The following is a 14,853-nucleotide window of genomic DNA, read 5'->3' on the forward strand; positions in this document are numbered from 1 at the left end:
GGGTGCATTAGTCGAGCAAGGCCAAAAGTCATTATTCCAGTACTGTGCGATCGCACAGCTGATTCGTGCGGTCGCACAAAACTGGAAATTTGAGGCAGTAGCTCCCAGCAGTTTCGTGCGGTCGTGCTCGCATTCTGTGCGATCGAGCTCGAATCGTGCGATCGCACGGAAATTTCGTGCGCTCGCACGGGTCGGGCAACCCGGTTCTGCGATCGCGCTTATCATAAAATCGCCCCCTTCTTTTTTCATTTCTTACTTTCATTTTTCATTTCTTCACCATCTCTCCATTTTTCTCTCTACTCAAACTCCTTAAACTCCATTTCCTACTCAATCCCATTCACACATTTCACTTTTAATCACTCACATTCACAAATTCATCTTCTTCCCTCACTTCAAAACCAATAATTTCAGATTTTTTTCTCAAAACCCCCAATTTCTAGGGTTTGTGTGAACTTTGATTTTGTGATTCTTTGTTGCAATTGGAGCTTTGGAGTTTGCTTTTGGGTGATCTTGTCTTCCTCCTTTGCTAGTGGGTGACGATTTCTTTCCCTTTCTTCTCCATTTTTTTCTTTACATTTAGGCTCATTGTTCATATTATTTGGGTGAAATTCTGAAATTTTTGATTTTGATTGTTTGGATTTGCATGTTTGTTTTTGTGTTCATTCCTTGATAATCTAGACTTGCTATGCATGTTTCATTGTTAATATTTGTAAAGACTAGTCTATTGGTTGATTTTTGGTGATATGTTGGTGGAATTCTAGTAGGGTTGTTGTTTTTGGTTGATGAGGATTGTTTGGAGTACTCTTGTTCACATTGAACTTAAGTGGTGAGTTGGTACTTGTTTGTGATAGTTTTAATGGTAGAATGTAGTCTTTTTGACTAACTTAGTTTTTCCCTTTTGTTTTGGATTGTGTTTCTTTTCTTGCTTGTGTGTAGATTTTTGCTCCCTAGGGCTCATCATGATGACAAAACGATCAAAGAAGGGACCTAACTCCCAACCGAACAAGCGCAAGGCTATCACCCCTCCGGCCTTCGAGACTAGCTTACGGAATTTCATTTCCGGAGAAACGGTCTTGGACTTACTTTGAGGAATTGTCTAAGCGGAACATCCGCCCGACAAAATTCTATGACAAGAAGGCCGTTCAAACTTTGGGGGTTTGAGAAGGAGCTTAACACTTTGATTGAGGGGCTCGATCTCGAGGAGTTTGTGGGGATGAGTGCCAAGACATATAGGAGAGTCACTCTCGAGTTTCTTGCCTCGGCTAGGATGCACGGAGTTCATGAGAATGGGAAAGAGTCGGTCGAGCTTCATTTTCAAGCATTCAATAATCAACATGTGCTCACCGACGAAGAGATCAATGATTTCTTCACTATCTACCCTAACCGGGGTCTTGTTGTTAACCCGGTGGCGGAGTGTGCGGATTCTTATGATGAGAATATTTGGTGGGGAGAGCTCACGGGAGAGGAGAGGAAGTTCATTTCCTCTTCGGCGAAGTCATCTTCTTTTCATCACCCCGCCATCCGTTACTTGAACCGCATGCTCCTATACGCGGTCTTTGCAAAAGGGGCCACCGGATCCTTGTCGAGTCCGGAACTTGGGGAACTACGGCTAGCTTCTGAAAAGGATGAAGGGATCTTGGATTTTGGGCAGCTTTTGATAACCCGGATAATTGAGCACCGGGACGGGCAACCAACTAGTGGGGATATTCTTTTAGGTGGGATGCTCACTCTTCTCTTGAGGGCACTCCCCGGTGATCCTTATGAGCACACCCTAGCTGAGTTAAATGAGGTTCCCGGAGGGGAGTTCCTTGACTTGAGGACTCTCTCCAATGCCAAGTGGATCAAGGCCACCAATGATGATAGGTATATTTGGACGGTGAAGCAACGAGATTGGTGCATCCTCCTATGAGGGGGTCGAAAAAGCACGAGGCTAATGCGTGACCTTGTCCCTCATGGGGGTGACGTTTCTTTTTGTCAAATCAAGTGTAATTGGATTACCTGTGAGTTTACACCCAATTGACTAGTAATATAGGAGTCGCCATTCAGTTTTTAACGACAATGAGAAAAACTGACAAAACTCGGTTATCGTGACATAAAGGGAGTGCAATTATGTTTGACCACGACGGCCGTAGGTTCCCTTGTGATCCCTGGTGTGGGGATCTCTCAACATCACCCGCAAGGTAGAGATTGAGGGTTCGGGGAACTGTAACTACCGAGAGGAGTACTCGCTCTTCGACAACTCCAGAGGCAGGATATCCTTACTAGCTCAGCATAAATAATTGAAGGGACATGCGTTAACTATTAAACTAATCTGAGTTGATTTTAACAATATGCAACATATAATACTAGATCGATCGCGATTATCTGATTTAGATTGTTTTAAGGGACCTAGCATGATAATCCAATTTCCCAACATATTATCTTTATTAGGCGTGATAGAACAATCAGATTTCATTAGTTTAACAGTTCATAAAAGGGCGAGGAAAGCAATAAAATCATGCGAAGGGGCACATTACGACGCACATTACGACGCACCATTGAGAGGTGCGTCACGGTTCTCAGAAAACTAACCACTTTGACTTTGCTATTTCTCCTTTTATTTAACGAATCTCAAAATACGGGACAGGATACGTTCTGTTCGATTTTTGGATCGATTGCGACAGAACGCGTGATCAATTTCGCAGCGTGAGGCTTAGGCTTAGGGGTTAGAGTCAATACTCAGAATATGAATTGTGTGTGTTGTCCTTTCACGTCGAATTTGGAGCTGTATTTATAGGGAAGAGTTCGTGGAAAGATAGAATTGTAGAGCTTTAATCCAAGAAGAATTAGGAGAGAACACGTCCCAGGTATTTTCAGCGCCCAGGGCTTGGCGTTAAAGATTTCGGCGCCCAGCTCTGGGCGTTGAAAATGGGATCCAAGCAATTTCAGCGCCCAGGGCTAGGCGATGAAAATGATGTTTGGGCCGAGTTCTTTGTCAGATTTTGACTCTTAGAATTCAGAGTGTTTTGAGACTTATCCGAGTCTTTTAGTGCATATTAACTTTATGACGGAATGCGTCTGGGCCCGTTACGAACTCTAGGTTCGTTAGGATTTTAATTAATACGTAACTCTTTTTTAATTTTCGAATTATACTAGGAATAGGATTCCTTATGCAAATTCTATCTCTTTTAGAATTTATGTGGGAGTGCAACACCGGCCTAATTCTGACAGGTTTCTATCTTTTATGTCTTGCCACTTTTAGCAACTACTCGTTACGGCAGTTACTATTTTTAGCAGGTTTCTATAAATAGCACGTTCGGGTGAAATGAAAAAGGTGATCGAGATTCGTTATTTTATAGGAGATGCGTTGCCAAGTGGAGATTTATGTTCTCATCATCGAACCTTCCCTTTCGGGAATGGGGACAAAAGTAGGTGTCTACAGTTAGCCCCCACTTTGACTGAGTCTCGGGATGAGACGATGGTCAAAGTACTTAATGGAGTGCGTCATACAAGCCATAGTGTAGGTGACTTGTTTTGCGAGGGTTTCACGAGCCCCCGAGTGATAACATTTGACTTAAGGGTCATCACTTGAAGTGTCGACATATCCCTCACGTGTCATTGGGATTTGTCAACTAATAGTATAGAAACTCCCTCACTTTGTCATTGGAAGTATCTAAAGATGTGTAGGAACTCCCTCACTTTGTCATTGGAAGTAGCTACAGATATTTTCGAAATCAAAGCTATAAAGTGTAATTGGGCCTGGCCAAGCCCAATCACGAGGTAAAAATATTTTTAAAGATTCTCATTTTCAAGGTTAGCTAAACGATAAAACCCCCTTTTTTATGGGACGTAAAACGAAGGAAAATCCAGCACATCGTTCTTTTTTGGAAAAACGGAAAACCAATCCTTTAATTTTTGGAAAAAAGGAAAACTACTCACTTTGTTCTTTTTTGGAAAAACGGAAAACCAACCCTTTATTAAAAAGGGAAAACTACTCACATCGTTCTTTTATTTTTTGGAAAAACGGAAAACCAATCCTTTAAAAAAAGGGAAACTACTCACATCGTTCTTTTTTGGAAAAACAGAAAACCAATCCTTAAAAAAAAGGAAAGCTACTCACATCGTTCTTTTTTGGCAAAAACGGAAAACCAATCCTTTAAAAAAAGGGAAAACTAGTCACATCGTTCTTTTTGGAAAAACGGAAAACCAATCCTTTAAAAAAAAGGGAAAGCTACTCACATCGTTCTTTTTTTGGAAAAACGGAAAACCAATCCTTTAAAAAAAAGGGAAAACTACTCAAATCGTTCTTTTTGGAAAAACGGAAAACCAATCCTTTAAAAAAGGGAAAACCAGAAAAAGTTATTGCTGCAGCAACTAAGGACCTGCGCGGTTAGTGACGCAGACCCCGCCGGCTAAAGATGGCGAGCCTGTTTTTGTGTTTTGAAGAATTTTGTTTTCTTTCGAGGGATGCTCGGATTTAGTTACAACCTGAATGTGGGTTCACAACGTGTTTAGACGGACCATTGTCTTGTGGTCATCATCTTTCATGGTTTTGAGCTAGTCTTTACGGCTCAATTTTGCCACTACCAGGGTCCTTGATTAGGGGACTATGTGTAAGTATCAACGGCGACCTTTGTCTTTGAGGTCGTAATCCGGTTTTATCTTTTGAGGTTATCCAAACACGGGACTTCGTACAGCGTAGTCTGGGAATATTGTTTTAACTTTGCACACTCTCTTTTGAAATATATATTTTCTTTCGAGCCCCCAAGCATTCGTGCTTGATGGTCATTTCTTGTCAAAGAGATTCCTTGGGGATATGCCTTTTGTGATGTCCTTGATCATGTTTGGGATTGTGCTCGTAAGTGCGAGCGATCTTTGTAGTGGTGTGCTACTTTTAACAAAGCCGTGAGGTGCGACTTTCAGTAAAGAAATCGGTAATTTTCGAGTCGAATGGATACGGCAGGGCCCTATAGAAGTCAGGGGCCTTTTCTGGGTCTGGGATCATTTTCGGCGCCCATGCCTGGGCGTTAAAGATTTCGGCGCCCAGCGTTGGGCGCTGAAAATGATTTCTGGCAGGGTTTGCTGATGACACAGTTGGCCTCTTGTTCGTTCGTTTTTTTTTTTTTTTCTTTTGAACGCGTTCGTAAATGTTCGATACTTAGAAAGATGATATATATGTGCGAACGAGCGTTCATAGAATGGCCGTTGTGTGCGGTCCATTAATCAGTTTGTTTGAATCAATTATTTTTTTTTTTTGAGCAATGACTGATTTTGAATAGTTTGCTTACAAGCTTGATAGGGTTTATGCCCATTCATGAAGTGGGCTCAAACATCGTGCCCTTTCGATTGTTCAAACATTTGCTTCGAGATTTTTTTATTTTGCTATAGTTGTTTCGTGCTTCCTTTTGGCGTACGATTTTTGTAGGTTCTTTCGAGAAAGATGCCTTGGGGTTCCGCTCGTGTAGGTGCGAGCTATCCCTTCCGTGGTTGGTAATGTTTTGCTACCTTTAATCCTTAATTTAGAAGTCTTGTGGCTTGCATTTTGAATTTGGGCGATAAGTTGTCTATGCCTCTTTTACACATGCTCTTGGTCGTGCCCGCATTAGTGCAATATGCCTTACTCTCATTTTTTAGACTTGTACCGTGGGATGGTTGAACTTATGGTGCGACGTAGGCTTGTGTGGCCTAACGGCATGTCTTAGAACATTCCTCCGGGTGTTGGGATATCATTATTAGTTTTTGCATTGGAGTACTTCATCACGCCTCGTTCAGGTGCTCGAACAAGTGTAGCACCTTCTGCGTGGGTGTGCACGGCTTATTACTTCGTTCGATGCGAGGATTCATAGATGTTTCTTTCTTTTTATTTTCTTATCCTTGATTTTTCTTTCGCTTTTGCTTTGGAACGACGTAGACTGTGTAACGGATGCTTGTAGGGCGAGCGTTATGTGCAGTAGTTTGGTCGGAGTTTTGGTGACTCGCGATTTTCAGTTACCCTTGTTAGTGGGGTGACTTTATATATTCTAAGTAGTGCTTAGAATTTGGGAGGGGTTGTAGCCATTCTAAGGTTCGTTTTACACGATTAAAGCTTAAGATTGTGCCCCTATGACGTGTGTATAGCATTAGCGTTGAGAATTTGCGATAAAATCGTCATTTCGAGTGTTTTTAGAGTGTTTTTCTCAAGCCCCCAATTGTAGCTACGGGATTGTCTTGGTGCTATAATGCTTGACATACGTTTTTAGGCATTCATGGTGACATGGATCATGAATAGTTTGAACCAGACTCGTTTAGTGCAAGTTACGTTCGAGTAGTGGTTTGCTACTTCTCTTATAAATGTCGTATTGTGCGACATTGCCATGGTCAAGGTAGTCACATGTTGAAGTGTGCCTTGTCCAAAAGCTAGGTGCCTTTCTTTACCCATAATCATATTTAGAAATCTTTTTGACTCACTTGCAACATCGAGATAAATGCATACTTAGATTAAACCAACGACACTTTATTATGTTCGAAGAAACTATTTGAAAATTATTTGAAATCCGAGTCCTACTGTTTACAATCCGAGGTGTCCTAAGTAAGTTGACTTATAGAAGGGTTCGTACAGGATTACATGAGTGAATCAAAATACTGTTACGATTTTTGGAATGCTGTCTAAGGTTTGCTGGAAGCCAGGGTGCAGGCGTCAAGATATACTTGTGCCCGTTTGGCTTATGCTTTAGGCTTTTAGGGCCATCTTTTCCTGAATTGCGGGAATTTAAACCGTTTTCAAATTGACTTAGATTTACTTGGTGTATGTCTGCACAAAAGGTCAAGGTATACTTAGTTCTTTCCCTAGCTCTTTCATTTCAATTTTTAGCCCCCGATTGCTGTTATGTCTTCCCATTAATGATGCTTTCAGATTTCGATTTTAGATGCCCGTGTTATATGTTTGAGTAGGGTGAGCCTTGGTTAAGTGCCAAGTCCTATTGAGAATGTCTGTTTTTTTTTCAAAGGGGATTCGCAAGCATTTGAAATACCATGAACGGGTGCCCTGAGTTCGAAGGAACGATGGGGCAATGCCGTAGAACAATTCTCTTTATTGCAAGCTTACTGCCTTTACTACTTGTTGGCGATTATGACTGTGTCTAGTGGTGAAGAAGGTCTTTAAGCGAACGACTTATGTCTAGTGGTGAAAGAAGGTCTTTAAGTGAGTTAGTTCGCTTTAGGGAGGGTCAAGTCGAGTACTTTAGAGGTCATGGACGCTTGCGCTAGCCCCCATTCAATTTAGGCAAAGCGATTTTTTGAGTGTTGGCTAAGTGCCTAGGAGTGTGAGTGCTCCTTCTGGCAAGGGTACGTGCCCTTATTATTTTTCGATGTGTGCTCGTTTTGGCATCTTGAGGATTTGATTATTCCTTTGACTCAAATTTTTCTTTCGACTTGGGTTGCAAGTAATTAAATTTCAATAAAGGACTCAATTTTTTTATTCTTGTTATTCTGTAGGCTTTGACATTTTTGCAAATTGGTTGGACCGAATCATGGATTGCCTACGTATCCGCCTTAAATAGATTTAATTTGGAATCAGGTCTTGCGTAGTTCTTAGCCAGAAAATGGTTTCTTAGAATGCCGATTTTAAACAAGTACGTTCGAGTGGACTCGTAATGTTTGAAAAAGGTTGAAATTTATTTTAATCTGCTGCTTTGCCGTAAGCCGTAAATTTGTTTTATATATTTTTTGAGTACATGTATTTTTTGGTACGTATATCTGAATGTATTTTTTGGTACGTATATCTGAATACGTGTTGTACCCCTCCAAGTGTTCGTTATTGTTCCGTGTATGTGCGGATAAAATGACGAGCACTTTTGGACAAATTTTAGCAAGCAGAGAGATTCAGCGCCCAGGCTGGGGCGCTAAAGATTTCGGCGCCCAGCTCTGGGCGCTGAAAACAATTTCTGGGCGGATCGTTTTTGGTGCGCTAAATGCTTCTTTTTCTTTTTAGACTAACTTTAGAGGCGCTTTGCAAAGTTCCTTTTTTATTATTCACATTTTTTATATATTTTTTACGTTAAGCTTAGAATGTACTATTCATTTGTTTTTTTTTATTCGTGACTCAAGACGGTTTGAAAGACGGGTCGAATGAGATAGGATAATTTGTATAGGTGTTAGTCAACCATGAGGATTACATCTGCTAGGACTCACAATTTGCAGCCTCGTGCTAGTGTCATGAGTTTACATTAACCAAGGCCAATGAGTAGCATGGGGACGGCTCAAGGGTATATCAACAGGATGTATCCAAACAAGTTATATGGTCATTACGCTAATGGTGGTGTAAGAGCAGGTTTTAGAAATAATGGGTATGACGCACGTGTCAATGGCCGTGCGTGGTTTGCAGTTGATAACAAGTTCAAGAACAAGAGTCGAGGTAATGGTTTCTTGGGTTATGGCAATGATAACATGGATGGGTTAAATGAGCTGAACAGGGGCCCCAGAGCGAAGGCGTCTAAGAACATAAGGATTGGAAAGGGTAGACATCGCAGAACTTTATGTAGTTTTTGTGGCATGATTTGGATTGGTTGACTCAATTCTTTTCCTTCTTTTACTTGGGTAAATTTCGTACTTTGGGAGGTACGGGCTAAGTATTTCATTGTTCGTTCTTTTCGCTCTCCCTTTTCTTTTCTCTTTAAGTATTTCATGGCTCTTTTCGCTCTCCCTTTTCTCTTTCTCTTTTTTTTTTTCTTTTTGCTTGGGATTTCTCCCGAACATAAATTCTTAATTTTTTTTTATTTGGGCTAAAAGGTAGATGGTTGTGGTCTTTGAGTCACGAAGCGAGACTGAGTGAGCCTCGTTTGGTAGGCCTATAGTGGACCTTTAACTTTAGTAGACCTAGGGTGGACCTTTAGCTTTAGTAGGCCTAGTATAGAAACTCCCTCACCTTGTCATTGGAAGTATCTGAAGATGTGTAGGAACTCCCTCACTTTGTCATTGGAAGTAGCTATAGATGTTTTCGAAATCAAAGCTATAAAGTGTAATTGGGCCTGACCAAGCCCAATCACGAGGTAAAATTGTTTTTAAAGATTCTCACTTTCAGGGTTAGCTCAACGAGAAAACCCCCTTGTTTTTATGGGACGTAAAACGAAGGAAAATCCAGCACATCGTTCTTTTTTGGAAAAACGGAAAACCAATCCTTTAATTTTTGGAAAAAAAGGAAAACTACTCACATCGTTCTTTTTTGGAAAAACGGAAAACCAATCCTTTAATTTTTGGAAAAAAGGAAAACTACTCACATCGTTCTTTTTGGAAAAACGGAAAACCAATCCTTTAAAAAAAAGGAAAGCTACTCACATCGCTTTTTTTGGAAAAACGGAAAACCAATCCTTAAAAAAGGGAAACCTACTCACATCGCTTTTTTGGAAAAAACGGAAAACCAATCCTTTAAAAAAAGGGAAAGCTACTCACATCGCTTTTTTTGGAAAAACGGAAAACCAATCCTTTAAAAAAAGGGAAAGCTACTCACATCGCTTTTTTTTGGTAAAAACGGAAAACCAGAAAAAGTTTTTGCTGAAGCGACTAAGGACCTGCGCGGTTAGTGACGCAGACCCCGCCCGCTAAAGGTGGGCAAGCCTGTTTTTGTTTTTTGAAGAATTTATTTTCTTTCGAGGGATGCTCGGATTTAGTTGCAACCTGAATGTGGGTTGACAACGTGCTTAGACGGACCATTGTCTTGTGGTCATCATCTTTCATGGTTTTGAGCTAGTTTTTACAGCTCAATTTTGCCACACTTGGGTCCTTGATAAGGGGACTATGTATAAGTATCAACGGCGACCTTTGTCTTGAGGTCGTAGATCGGTTTTTTTTTTTTTCTTGAGACATCCAAACATGGGACTTCGTACAGCGTAGTCTGGGAATATTGTCTTAACTTTGCATAATATATATTTTCCTTCGAGCCCCCAAGCATTCGTGCTTGACGGTCATTTCTTGTCAAAGAGGTTCCTTGGGGATACGCATTTTGTAATGTCGTTGATCGTGTTTGGGATCGTGCTCGTAAGTGCGAGCGATCTTTGTAGTGGTGTGCTACTCTTGACAAAGTCGTGAGGTGCGACTTTCAGTAAGGAAATCGGTAATTTTTGAGTCGAATGGATACGGCAGGGCCCTATAGAAGTCAGGGGCCTTTTTGGGTCTGGGATCATTTTCGGCGCCCATGCCTGGGCGTTAAAGATTTCGGCGCCCAGCTCTGGGTGCTGAAAATGATTTATGGCGAGGTTTCTTGATGACACATTTGGCCTCTTGTTCGTTCGTTTTCCTTTTTTCTTTTCTTCTAGAGATTCTATTTTTGGAACGAACCGTTCATTTGAGATCACCGTTGATTGGTGAATAACAATTATTTCTCGAGAAACCGTAGCCGATTGGTGGACTACGGTGTTTGTCGTTTTTGGGCGATTATTTAAAGGGACTGACACTCTTAAGGCGTGCAGTTATTGCAATAGTTGGGCGAGTCTATATGGCCCGAGGAAAATACCTTGAGGCGTAAGATTTTGATCGCTCTTGTATATATTTTTTCTTTTGAACGCGTTCGTGAATGTTCGATACTAAGAATGATGATATGTATGTGCGAACGAGCGTTCATAGAATGACCGTTGTGTGCGGTCCATTAATCAGTTTGCTTGAATCATTTTTTTTGAGCAATGACTGATTTTGAATAGTTTAATTAGAAGCTTGATAGGGTTCAGGCCCATTCATGAAGTGGGCTTAAACATCGTTCCCTTTTTTATCGTTCAAACATTTGTTTTGAGACTCTTTTTTTTTATTATGGTCGTTTCGTAGCTTGAAGCCCCCAAGCATGCATGTTGGGATGTGTGAGGGGGTCGAAAAATCACGAGGCTAATGCGTGACCTCGTCCCTCGTGGGTGTGACGATTCTTTTTATTCAATCAAGTGTAATTGGATTTCCTGTGAGTTTACACCCAATTGACTAGTAATATAGGAGTCGCCATTCAGTTTTTAACGACAATGAGAAAAACTGACAAAACCCGGTTATCGTGACATAAAGGGAGTGCAATTATGTTTGACCACGACGGCCGTAGGTTCCCTTGTGATCCCTGGTGTGGGGATCTCTCAACATACACCCGCAAGGTAGAGATTGAGGGTTCGAGGGACTGTAACTACCGAGAGGAGTACTCGCTCGTCGATAACTCCAGAGGCAGGATATCCTTACTAGCTCAGCATAAATAATTGAAGGGACATGCGTTAACTATTAAACTAATCTGAGTTGATTTTAGCAATATGCAAAATATAATACTAGATCGATCGCGATTATCTGATTTAAATAGCATTAAGTGACCTAGCATGATAATCCAATTTCCCAAAAATATTATATTTGTTAGGCGTGGTAGAACAATCAGATTTAGTTAGTTTAACAGTTCATAAAAAAGGCGAGGAAAGCAATTAAATCATAGAAAAGGGACACATTACGACGCACCCTTGAGAGGTGCGTCACGGTTCTCAAAAAACTAACCACTTTGACTTTGCTATTTCTCCTTTTTATTTAACGAATCTCAAATTATGGGATAGGATACGTTCTGTTCGATTTATGGATCGATTGCGACAGAACGCGTGAACAATTTCGCAGCGTGAGGCTTAGGCTAGGGGTTGGAGTCAATACTCAGAATATGAATTGTGTGTTGTGTCTTTTTCACGTCGAACTTAGGGGTCTATTTATAGGAAAGAGTGGCGTAAAAATATAGATTTTCAGGAATTTGAATACGAAACGGATTAGGAAAAGAATCCGTCCCAGGTATTTTGGCGCCCAGCTCTGGGCGTCAAAGATTTCGGCGTCCAGGGCTGGGCGTTGAAAATAGGGTCTGGCAGAATTCTTTGTCAGATTGGACTCTAGAGTACGGAGTTCATTAACAGACTTAATCCGAGTTATTTGGTGCGTATCAATTTACGACGGAATGCGTCTAGGCCCTTTACGAACTCTAGGTTCGTTATGAGTTTAATTAATACGTTAACTCTTTCATCGAACTGCGATAGGAATAGAATTCCTTTTACAATTTCTATCTCTTTTAGGATTTATGTTGGAGTGCAACACCTAATTCTTACAGGTTTCTATCTTTTTATTCTTACTACTTTTAGAAACTACCCTTTACGGCAGTTACTATTTTTAGCAGGTTTCCATAAATAGCAGGTTTCTATAAATAGCAGGCTTCGGGTGAAATGAAAAGGGGAATTGAGATTCGTTATTTTATAGGGGATGCGTTGTCAAGTGGAGATTTATGTTCTCATCATCGAACCTTCCCTTTCGGGAATGGAGACAAAAGTAGGTGTCTATAGTTAGCCCCCACTTTGACTAAGTCTTGGAGTAAGACGATGGTCAAAGTATTAGACGGAGTGCGCTACACAAGTCATGGTGACCTGCTTTTGCGAGGGTCTCACGAGCCCCCGAGTGATAACATTTGACTTAAGGTTCATCACTTGAAGTGTCGACATATCCCTCACGTGTCATTGGGATTTGTCAACGGATAGTATAGAAACTCCCTCACTTTGTCATTGGAAGTATCTAAAGATGCGTAGAAACTCCCTCACTTTGTCATTGGGAGTAGCTACAGATGTTTTCGAAATCAAAGCCATAAAGTGTAATTGGGCCTGGCCAAGCCCAATCACGAGGTAAAAAAATGTTTTTAAAGATTCTCATTTTCAGGGTTAGCTAAACGAGAAAACCCCCTTGTTTTTATGGGACGTAAAACGAAGGAAAATCCAGCACATCGTTCTTTTATGGAAAAAATGGAAAACCAATCGTTTAATTTTGGAAAAAAGGAAAAACTACTCACATCGCTTTTTTGGAAAAACGGAAAACCAATAACTACTCACATCGCTCTTTTTTGGAAAAACGGAAAACCAATAACTACTCACATCGCTCTTTTCCGGAAAAACGGAAAACCAAAAGCTACTCACATCGTTTTTGGGAAAAACGGAAAACCAAAGGCAACTCACACCGTTTTTGGGAAAAACGGAAAACCAAAAGCTACTCACATCGTTTTTGGGAAAAACGGAAAACCAAAGGCTACTCACATCGTTTTTGGGAAAAACGGAAAACCAAAGGCTACTCACATCGTTTTTGGGAAAAACGGAAAACCAAAGGCTACTCACATCGTTTTTGGGAAAAACGGAAAACCAAAGGCTATCGCTGCAGCGACTAAGGACCTGTGCGGTTAGTGGCGCAGACCCCGCCGGCTAAAGATGGCGAGCCTGTACGATAAGGGTGGACGTCCCTGAATTCGTTTTTCGATTTGGAACTCGCGCGGTTCGTGGCGCGATCTTGCCCGATTGAGGTGGACAAGCTCCTATTTTTTTCACTGTGATTCCCTTTTGAGAATTTCTTTTATTCATTCTTGCGAGAGCGAATTCTTTTGAGGGATGCTCGGATTTAGTTGTAACCTGAATGTGGGTTGACAACGTGCTTAGATGGACCATTGTTTTGTGGTCATCTTCTTTCGTGGTTTTGAGCTAGGCTTTTCGGCCCAATTTTGCCACTACCTGGGTCCTTGATTAGGGGACTATGTACGAGTGTCAACGGCGACCTTTCTCCGAGGTCGAAACCCGTTCTTTTCAGCTTATCCAAACATGGGACTGCGTATAGCGCAGTCCGGAAATATGATTTTGACTCCGCACACTATTCGTTGGAGTATATATTTTTTTCGCGAGCCCCCCAAGCACTTGGGCTTGTCGGTTATTTTTTGCCAAGACGGGGACGTTTATAACGCCTTTTAATCATGTTTGGGGTCGCGCTCGTACGTGCGAGCGGCCTTTATAGTGGTGTGCTATTTTGGCGAAGTCGTGGAGTGCGACTTCAGTTTTCGGTGGACAAAGTTTATTTTCAAATAACATCCGGTTTAGCTTGGCCCGGATTAATCTTTTGACAGACAAACATTTTTCTTTTTGAGAAACCAACGACTTAACAATATTTTTTGGTGTTTCGAAGATTGACCTTGATATTTATTTTGTTCATATTTGTTTTGAAAAGTGTACACATATATTCCTTGAGACAAATCTAAGTTTCGACCAAGTTCTAACATTCATTTTTGCTATTTGGGAGCCAAAGGTGCTTTTGGGCTTAATCTTAATTGCAATGGGGCCTTTCCTGTTCCGCGTTTCGTGAAATCTGGGCCTTGGGCTACATTTTCGGCGCCCAAGACTGGGCGTTAATTATTTCGGCGCCCAGCTTCGGGCGCTGAAAGTACTTTCCTGGCGAATTTTGACTTTCGGATTTCTTAACGCGTTTCCGAATGGGATCAGGATGTCACTTGATGCGTTCAGCTATATATAGGGGCTAGATACGTCCCTATTTTCCATAACTCACAATTTCCTTCTTTCTTTGCTGTGTTTTAGTTACTCCTTGTTTTTGTCATGTCGATTCCTACTTTCTCACTCCAACGGGTTGTTAGGTGTTGGCTACGGGCCCTTAATCCTACAGAAAAGGCTTTGTTGAAAGAATACCACTTAGAGGCACTTTTAGGCTTACAACAAATTAACATTAACTATAATTTTCTGCGCGCAGCCCTAAGCTTTTGGGATTCTGATCATCATGTTTTTGTCTTTCGGGGCAACGAAATATGTCCTTTGCCAGATGAATTTGCTGCGATCCTTGGTTATCCTACTAAGGCTACTCCTTCCACCCCTGGCACCATTGAAGAGAGTAAAACAACCATAGGGGCTTTCCTAGGACTAGATGCTAACATGCTTGCTGAGATTGTCGTAGGTGATGAGGTTAATTTGGCAAAACTTGTAAAACATCACTTTAGGCCTAGTAAAAATATGACTAAACAGAAATTGAACATTCGAGCCCTTGTATTTTGCTTGTTGAATCATTATTTGTTGTTGAATAACAATGGTGAGTTCGGTGACATAA

Source organism: Spinacia oleracea, chromosome 6 (genome assembly GCF_020520425.1).
Source record: "Spinacia oleracea cultivar Varoflay chromosome 6, BTI_SOV_V1, whole genome shotgun sequence".
Taxonomy (NCBI): Eukaryota; Viridiplantae; Streptophyta; class Magnoliopsida; order Caryophyllales; family Amaranthaceae; genus Spinacia; species Spinacia oleracea.